This window comes from Saccostrea cucullata, unplaced genomic scaffold, assembly GCF_032062105.1.
Source record: "Saccostrea cucullata isolate Sc308-1 unplaced genomic scaffold, CSIRO_AGI_Scuc_v1 ctg9561, whole genome shotgun sequence".
In the NCBI taxonomy this organism is placed as follows: domain Eukaryota; kingdom Metazoa; phylum Mollusca; class Bivalvia; order Ostreida; family Ostreidae; genus Saccostrea; species Saccostrea cuccullata.
This window is the reverse complement of record NW_026931871.1, coordinates 39797-49179: the sequence shown is the minus strand read 5'-3', so window position 1 is coordinate 49179 and position 9383 is coordinate 39797. Positions and strand designations below refer to the sequence as shown.

The 9383-nt window shown below is 31.9% G+C and overlaps 1 long non-coding RNA gene across 1 annotated transcript; it reads right to left on the bottom strand.

Annotated features, from left to right (window-relative positions):
* Nucleotides 1-4591: 4591 nt before the first annotated feature.
* On the bottom strand, nucleotides 4592-6741 carry LOC134233824 (uncharacterized). The gene is made up of 2 exons (XR_009985074.1): nucleotides 6678-6741; nucleotides 4592-5381 (listed from the first exon to the last, which is right to left on the bottom strand). It is a non-coding gene; the product is annotated as an uncharacterized LOC134233824 (long non-coding RNA).
* Between the last annotated feature and the right edge of the window lie 2642 nt (nucleotides 6742-9383).

Below are 9383 nucleotides of genomic sequence, written 5' to 3'. Positions count from 1 at the left end.
TATTTATAACATTTTAAAATCATATTGATAAGACGAGTTTGTATCTTTACTTAACTCCAAGGAATCTCATCAAGATAGATGTATGAGGTAGGGCATGTGGATATTGAGAAACAATGACGTCATGCAACTAAATGGGGACTGCGCCGGGTGATCAAATAATGTCTTCATTTAATGATAATTTGGAAAGTATCAAATATAATTTGATTTTTCTAACTTTTGTTGTTTTATGTTCCTTAAAAATTTTGTAAGCATAAACTTCACAGTAATGATTTTAACGCATCTCATGTCTTGGTACTTTTCAAACAACCCTCGTACTTGTGAAAAATAAGTCAAATCACACAAAGTAAAAAAATAGAAGTAATTTAAGATTAGAATTTCAGTTTTCATGTGTGAAATGTTTACTTAAAGGCCGAGGCTTTCAACCGTACCGTTTTCCTCAGGTAAGTTTGGTGTGGGTGGAGCTTAATCGAAGCGGCTGATAAGCCCCAAGGGAACGACGTTGGCTTGTGTATACTACCTATATACACAGTATGTTACCTGAGTGTATTACCTGTATGCGTTTTCCTACGACATTGTAAAATGAAGTCGTTTTCCCCACGTGTAGCTCAATTGAAATACATGAAAGAAAGCATGTTTTTGTTGAGGACAGGGTCCTTCTCAAATTTTTTCTTTTAAAATTAATATTTTTAATACTTCGATAATTTAAATATACTGCGTGTTTGTTAATCAAATGCTATAATAACGAAAATACATGTATCACCAAAATCTGTCGTTGTAATCTGGCGACAAAAAGGGTCCAAGTAATTCAAATCACACGACGTGTACTCAAAACAAAAGAAGAAAGTGGGTCATAAATAAGTTTCTCGGTAAATAACAATTAAACGTTGAAACGATGTTTTGAGAATACATTATTCAGAAATATAATTATAGTCTAAATATATATATTTTCAAGATAAACCCTACGTGATATTTCCATAACGCATGGTCTATAAAAATGGCCAGGGGTTCGGATCGGGAATGATTCCCCAACAGCTAGGTCTATGGGTGAAACAGGAATGGAATCATCAGCATCATACTTTTTTCTTTCGGGGTTCATAATTCCAAATATTAATTAAATGAAAAGCAAGAGGTAATATAATTATAATCTGACTAATTTCTCTTCTAAAACTGGTTTAATATACCGTTACTTCGTCACCATGGCTCGAAGAGTTAGAGACTTCACTTGACTCCTGAACAATGTAAACAGTTTCAATGTTAATGTTGCCAGCCTTTTATTAAAAAAAATAATTTTATTTAATTCCATGATACTAGCTTTATACGCAGGTCGGTTTATTTTGTTTTTGTTTATTATTAAGGCATATTCTTATGAATTGAACAAAAACGCTTTGCCTGCTTCTTTATCACGTTTGCATATGCGGTAGGCATCAAAAGCCTGAATGTTAATTCGATGGTCGGTACAATCTCCAGACATGGTACAAAAGATATACACAAGGCAGAAAACTAAATATCGATCAAATCAAATTATCCAATCCCAGGTTTAATTTCAGATATTAAGACCAGGTAAATTTGAGGGAGGGGCTTATTTCCTCCCCCTTTAATATTTGTATTCATAGTTGTATTATTTACTCGTTAAGAAATATTTCTTTTTAAAAGCTTATGTCAAATTAAACTTTGAATAATTTGTATTTTCTTAAAAAAGATTAAATCCTAAACACAACTGATTTAGACTATTTTGATCTTTGCCAAAACGAAATGTTAAAATAAAAAGTCAAACATCTAAAAGAATCGACTGTGCAACAAAGACTGTTTCCACTTAAGCATTGTGACGTGGCCCCTTTTTCGGACCCCTCTTACTTTTTCTAATTAACTCAAATGTTAATTATTTTACACCTAACTCATACATTGTTATCTTTGTGGTATATTACTTGCAAAAATTCACACTGAAAACTGTGTCTTAGTTTTATAAATGGTAATTTAAAAAGCCATATACTTCGTGTTAATTCCGGAATGTTGCACTTGTCCGAGTTGGGTTTTAATTGTGTCACATTAATATTCAGTGTAGGCGGGGCATTTCATAGATCGATTGATAACATGTAATATTTAGCCACATATAATGGCTTTTGGAATTTGATACAAAACACAAAGTGTATACAGAAAAATAAACACAAAGAATTTTTCCAGGATTACGACTTTTTTTTTTACGAAAGATGGTACTGGGGGGCATTTTTGAGATGTATATGATCCCTATTAATCCAGATCCCCCATCTTGTGGTCGTTTCTCGGTGGAAATTTAACATTTAATTAAATAATCTGAGACTACTTGTATATGAAAACGGGGAAAATCATATTTAATAAGAAAAACTTCTATATTTTTTAAAAGGTTTGTGCCGTATTGCAATTTTTAACACCTCTCTCTCTCACTCTCTCTCCATTCGTACGTTTTAAAGTACAGTAAATACCCTGTACTTCTCAAAAATAATGGTGTACGGAATATTCTTTTGTGATGCTGCATGTGGTGATATTTTGTCACTAAAACAATATTTTAAATTTTATGTGCGATATTGTTTTTTTTTGTCCCCAGCTTGAAAAGTGGGGGATATTAGTTTGGGTCTGTCCGTCCGTCTTTCTGTCTGTCTGTAACGCTTTCGTTTCCACACGATATCTTAAGAACCCTTTGAGCTTTTGCAATGAAATTTAGCATAGCAACTCCTAGTGATCCCTATTGATTTTGAGGTCAAAAGGTCAAAGGTCAAGGTCATATTTAAGCAAATTCTGTCTGTTATAACATTTTTGTTTCCACACGATATCTCTAGAACCATTTGAGCTATTGCAATGAAATTTAATATAACAATTCCCTGTGGCCTAAGGAAGACCCCTATTGATTTTGAGGTCAAAAGGTTAAAGTTCAAGGTCGTAAATTTATACAATCTGTCTGTGTGTAACACTTTCATTCTCGGGCGATATTTCAAGAGGATTTTGAGCTTATGTAATGTAATTTTATACCAAAACTTCCTAGGAACTCTCTCCCCCTCTCAAATTGCCCTGCCCCGTTCGTTTTCAAGTATTTATCGTATTACCTGTCGCTATTTTTAGCACAGGGGCATGCAGAGAGTTATTACGTATAAAACAGGTTCTCGGCGGACTTTATGTTCTTATTACATCATTTAGAACTGTTTAATAAAGGCTAAATAAATCAAACACCATGAATTGTGTAAAATTTTGATAATACCGAACATGAATATATACATGTATGTGACTTCACTTCGGCATATACTTGACTTCATTTAAAGCAATCCCGTTGTCTAGTGGTATGTCTCCCGCTTCACATGTGAGAGGTCCAGGGATCGAAGCTCGTACGGATCATTTTTTTTAAAACTTTTCTCTTTTTTAATGATAGTATTCAGCATGTGAAAAGAATTATTTATGAGGTTATAAAATCATCATTAAAGTGTGATAAATATTCAATATAAAAAGATTCTTCTATTTATACACATAATAAAGAATAAGCAATCAAATCTTTATACGCATATTGATATACATGTATTCTATTTGCTTCAGTATACATGTATACATTTAATAATTCTACAAATTCAGTCAGGGGGATCCGACTTTTTCCCTAAGCGGGGGACACGAATTCTCTGAATTAGCTGGTTTTTTTTTTTTTTTGGGGGGGGGGGGGGTTGGTACCAGTAAGAATTCCATGCCAGTGTTAAACAATCTACATATTCTACCCCGTGTCCTTATATCTTTACAATCAAAAACACTTTGAGGAATGATGCTACTTCGAAGATGGGAGCTAAATCTTTGAAACTCATTGAGCCTCTTAACGTGCCCCTTAAATCCAAGGACGAAAAATAAAATATTGTTACATTTTTTTCCAATTTAATATTCCAGCACCATATTAAAACATTTGACAAAAAAAGAAATAATTCTATGTTGATTGATTGAAAATGTACATATAACGGTCTAAGTTGGACGCCTTTCGACGGAATCTACAACCACATGGTTTATCGATTTTTTTGTATTCACAAAGTTACCTGATTCTACAAATCACGTGGTAAATTGGAACATTAAACAGGTCACGATGAGGTCAATGACATGTAAATACTCGTAAACAGTGAAGAAAACTTTCGACGTTTTGTACCTTTTTTCAAAAAGTTTACCCCGAGCGCAGGCTTGCCCAAATTCTCCCTTAAATATGTTGAATTTCCAAAAGTTCTACACCTTCTGTCCCTTTGATAAATTTGGGCAAGTATGCGCTCACTATGTATTTTAGCTCTAAAAATCGGAATAACTTTGAATAACAATGGAGATTCGTGATTTGTATTGACTCCTCTTACAAAACACAGTATCGTTCTTAAATATTACTCACTTTCAATTTCTGTAATTTTGCAAAGTCGCGATCTAGACCTTGAAGAATTGTTTTATTAATTTCATTAAGCTACTTTCTATACCTTATTTTTGCGCAATTTACCAGGGGCCACGTTTAGTACACTAAGTGCAATCATTCTTTATTATGTTCATGAATTGTATATCCGTTGATAGTTTTATTCATAATATGTACAGTGGATCAAGAAAACTTGAAGATACGTTATGTTTGAAATGCATTTTACTATGCAAATTTTTCTCCTTAATTATAACAAAACATAAATCTGTGCCTATTATAAGTCGAGGGTATATTAAAGAATTTTACATTTTACACACATATTACAGGCGCTTGTGCCATCCATTTTTCAGGAACACTGTAAAGTCTTTGTTTTCGTGGAATTCTTAATATTTGTTGTTTTCAAGATAGGAAGAAATTCAGCAAAATAATTATCTCATTGAAACATTCATTTCAAATATAAAAAAAAAATCAACGCGAATGATCAGACATGAAATAATATCTCCATGATCTAAAATGTTTTCATCACTCACAAAAATAATATTGTCTCCATGAAAATGTGATTTTACAATAATTCTGTTGTCGTCTATTGTGAACATGACTGTATGTTTGTAAAACCTTCAAGAAAAAATATTGACGTATTTTGGTGATTTGGTGGGAAAATACATTGTATAACTGGGTTGATTCTTTACAGACAAAAAAGTTCCATAATTTTAAAATAAAATCAAGTAACAGCTGCAGAAAGGTTCTTTTTCACAAATTTCTACCAGACGCCTTTCACGTTTCTCCTTTTCTTCCTTTCCGCTACCCCAAAGTTATTCTCTCTTGAAATGGCCTTCAATTTCTCCAGTAGGTTGAAGCCTTCTCTTTCAAGGTTCACCTTCCCTTGGCGCAGTTCTCTTTTCCTCCTTTTGCCCCACGGTCCTTGTGCCTCCGTGTCATTGATAAGACAGACTAAAAGCAAGACGGTCAAAAGAAGTCCAAGTCCACGCTTATCCTAAAAAATAATTCATTTAATCGGTGCCTCATTTTTTTTTTTCGGAAGTTAAGAAAGAATACAAAACTAAATCTATTCACTTAAAAATATAATTTTTAACAATCAAGGATATTAAATGTGGTGTAGATTTATAGGAAGGGGTTGGTTTTAGGCTTTACTAAAAAAAACTATTAATGTTCGTTCCGGTTAACGAATTATATTTGTGTTATTTGAGTTGACAAAGTAAAACTTTTTACACAAAAATACTAAATTTAGATCATTTAGGTTCTATTGGTGTGACGCTTTTGTCAGATTATATTTCTGTAAAGCTTGGTGGGAAAAACTTAGGTGGAAATGCTAATCATGAAAAGTCAAAAAATTTCAGTGCGCCGACCACCGATATATTACACCCTTTCAATTCTGTTATGTAATGAAATATGAAATTACAACCTCTCACGATTTTGTCGAAATTAAATTAAAATAAAATAAAATAATAAGCATAATAATTCTGGTCGGGTATTTTGTTATTCAAAATGTTTGCGTTTTTCTGGGACAACTCTCGTAATTATTGCTTTCATACAGTCTTTAAAATATAGGAGAAAACTTAAATTATCTTTTGTTTTGTACCTCTTAATAAGCTTTGATTTTAATTAGAAATTGGTTTTCAATATATAATAAATTATTTTTAAAAGGTTTAGTAATTGAATTTTAAAGACGTTTTGTGAACATAAGTTTAACTTAGTTCAGACTGAGCTCATAAGTTCCGACCAATAGCAGCCTTGGTTTGATATCATCAATCTTGCTAGCTTAGGTAGGGTCATAAGTACTTTGTACTACCTACGTATTTTGTAATCCGTAAGATTTATAATTCAGCCTAAATGATTATTTTGCCATTTACACAAATATTAGAAAATTTCCACTATAGAGTTCAAATAATGAAAAATATTTACATTATGCATTTAACAACGATAAACTAAATAATTTCAAAAAAGTAAATAAATAAACCGCCCAAACATATTTTATTTCATTAGACAAGTGATAATCAGAATTTTATATTGATGTGTAAAATTAAAACCGAATCCGTAAAAGTATGGGCCTTCCTTAATTGATGCCCTGAAATTAAATTATGTTATATTCGATTCTATTTTTTTTTTACAGAAATGTGAATAATTTAGACAAAAATACAGTAAAATCGCTAACGAATATTGTTTTTGAAATGAGATTTATCGGGAAATATTTTTTTCAAATAGGTCTTTCAAAATTGGAAAAACATCCCTCATAAAGGAAAATAAAACTTACAAATGCAACGCAACTTACCATTTTCCCTGTGTTATTTTACTGTCCTTTCAGTGTCTCTTTTTTCAAATGCAGGATTTTAAAATGCTTATTGGGTGCAGTATTTTTGCTCTTATATGCCTGATCAAAAATTCCTATGCACCAATAAAAACGAATCGATTTAAATATCACTGTAAAGATAGTTATAATAAAAGGCGTTTATATTCCTTAATGTGCTATCGAACATTTACTTCGAGTACTTACGTAATTTAATATATTTCATGATGTGCTTAAGCATAAAAGTATTTTTGTTTATTTCTTATCCCCCAAATTAAAGGGGATTTTAGTTTTTTTTTATGTATATTATATAGTTGCGTATGTATTAAGCGCAAACTAATGTTTTGGCAGTTATCTTTTATGCTTGTCAGTTGTTGATCCCAAGAGCCAACATTTACATTGTTTTGTATTAAATATAAACTGATCTACAAATTATGTTTAATTTGGTATAAACAACGCAAATTCTTAGATTCTCGCTAAATTCCTTACAAGTATTTTGCAGTTTTGAATACAATGGGGTTAATTTCCGCGGACAATTTGTGACCGCGTAAATTAATACCACGCGGAAAAAAGTACTACAGTATTCAAATGATTAAGGTTTGTTTTAAATATATATTAAAATGATGCCCTTTCCTACAAAATTTATTTAAGTTAAATAAAGTTTTTATAGCAATTTGAATTATTCAGACACAAATACATAAAAAACGCTAACTAATAATGATTTGGAAATGAAATTTTAGGGGGAATTTTTACCTTCAATGAATGGGTCTTTCAAAATTGGAAAAAATATCCCTCATGAAGTAAAATAAAACTTACAAATGCAAAGCAACTAACCATTTTCCCTGTGTTATTTTACTGTCCTTTCGGTGTTTCTTTTTCAAATGCAGTATTTTTTTAACAATATGAGCTGCAACTTTGACGTCATATTTTATTTTGCAAAATTGTAAATTTAAAACTGTAAATTGGATTGCAAATAGCAAGCTTTTTTCTGCTTTATTTTAATCGCATTGATCATAGAGCTTTCAGGTACATGCAACGTTATCATAATAATACATGTTAACAGAAAATTTTAAAAAATAGGATGTATAAGCCATATTGGATCTATTTTGGTCTAAAAAATAAAGAAGTACAAAGAATGCGCTTAATACTCTACCACACAAGCTCAAAGCTACCCAAAGTGATGATGCACCTATTACAGTGGCTGCAACGTTATTGTTGACAAACCAATCGTGTAGAATTGTTCAGGTATCTTGCGTGATCGTTCGTGTAACGTTCGAGATTGTGCGTGTATTAGACTTAATCATTTGCCGTTTTAATCGTGCGTGATCGTGCGATTAAATTTCGTTTTGTAAGTTTTTACCGAAACGTTACTTGTTAAACAAGGATATCGTTTGTACTTTATTTTTAATTCCGTATAAAATTATTTAAGCGCAATTGACATTATGATAATTGAATGCAGAACGAACTAATTATCGCTTGTAAACAAACAATATAGTATGTCGTACAATATTATGTTCTCATCAAATAACGTGACTTATTGTGATAAATCGTACGTAGATGCTTAACTTTTTTCTGATGTTCATTCCTGTTTACTGCTAATTGTGTTCAAGAGAAGGATATGGAAATAACGAGCAGTATTCAATCTCAACGTCCATTAAACAATATACAAAATAAGAGCAGAGCAAACACGGACCTCCGAAACATCAGAGGTGGGATCAGGTGCCATGGAGGAGTGAGCATCCCCTACCGACCAGTCACACCCGCCGTGTGCTCGTTGTCATAATAAGGAAATAACGGAAAAAATCCGTCGTCAATTCAGTGTATAAATAATCGACTAACAATTGGTATGAAAAACGTCAGTCAGCATTTCATTCAATGATAAATTGTATTTGCTGACAAGGTCATTGTATCGACCATAGAATTTACGAAATGATGATTTTAAACGAGACTGTTGATATTCTTGATTCATCAACTTGCTTGTCAATAATTTACCTCGTTGAAGACATTGTTCATACGTAGAGCATGCTCTTGCGTATCGAATCAACTGAGATATGTATACTTCGTATGCAGGTGATGAAGGTATATTGCTGCATAAGTAAGGGAAGTTGACGATAGAAGAGTTAAAGTCATCACGTTTATCATATAGCTTGGTTGTTAGATTACCATTAGTGTCTTTTTCAAGTGAAATATCCAAGTATGAAGCAGAAGTGTCGGACTCTGTGGTATCTTTTATCTCAAGCTCACCAGGATACAGTATATCGTGTCGACGTAGGAATGGAAATTATCATTATTAATTGACAATACGTCGTCGATATATCTAAATGTCGAGTTGAAGGTCAAAATATTTTTAATTTTATTAAATAATTACACACAATATTAAATTTACAAATAAATAAACATTTTTTTCAAAGCTTACATATATATGTGTTAAGCCAGCGAATTTACATGCACACGACATGATTTTCGGGGTTTTGTTTATTCGTGTTTATCTCTGGAGCTTACTTTTAATTAATTTTTAAATAATTGCTAAATAATTGGCAAGTTCATTTTCAAAGATTCATAAACATATTGATTCAATGGAAACATATGGATATTACTTGTAATTTAAGTCATTCCATACTGCATTTTTTACCATTCGTACCCCCTTTTCTGCATATTATGAAATCCAATTCAATCAAATTCTACGGTCCA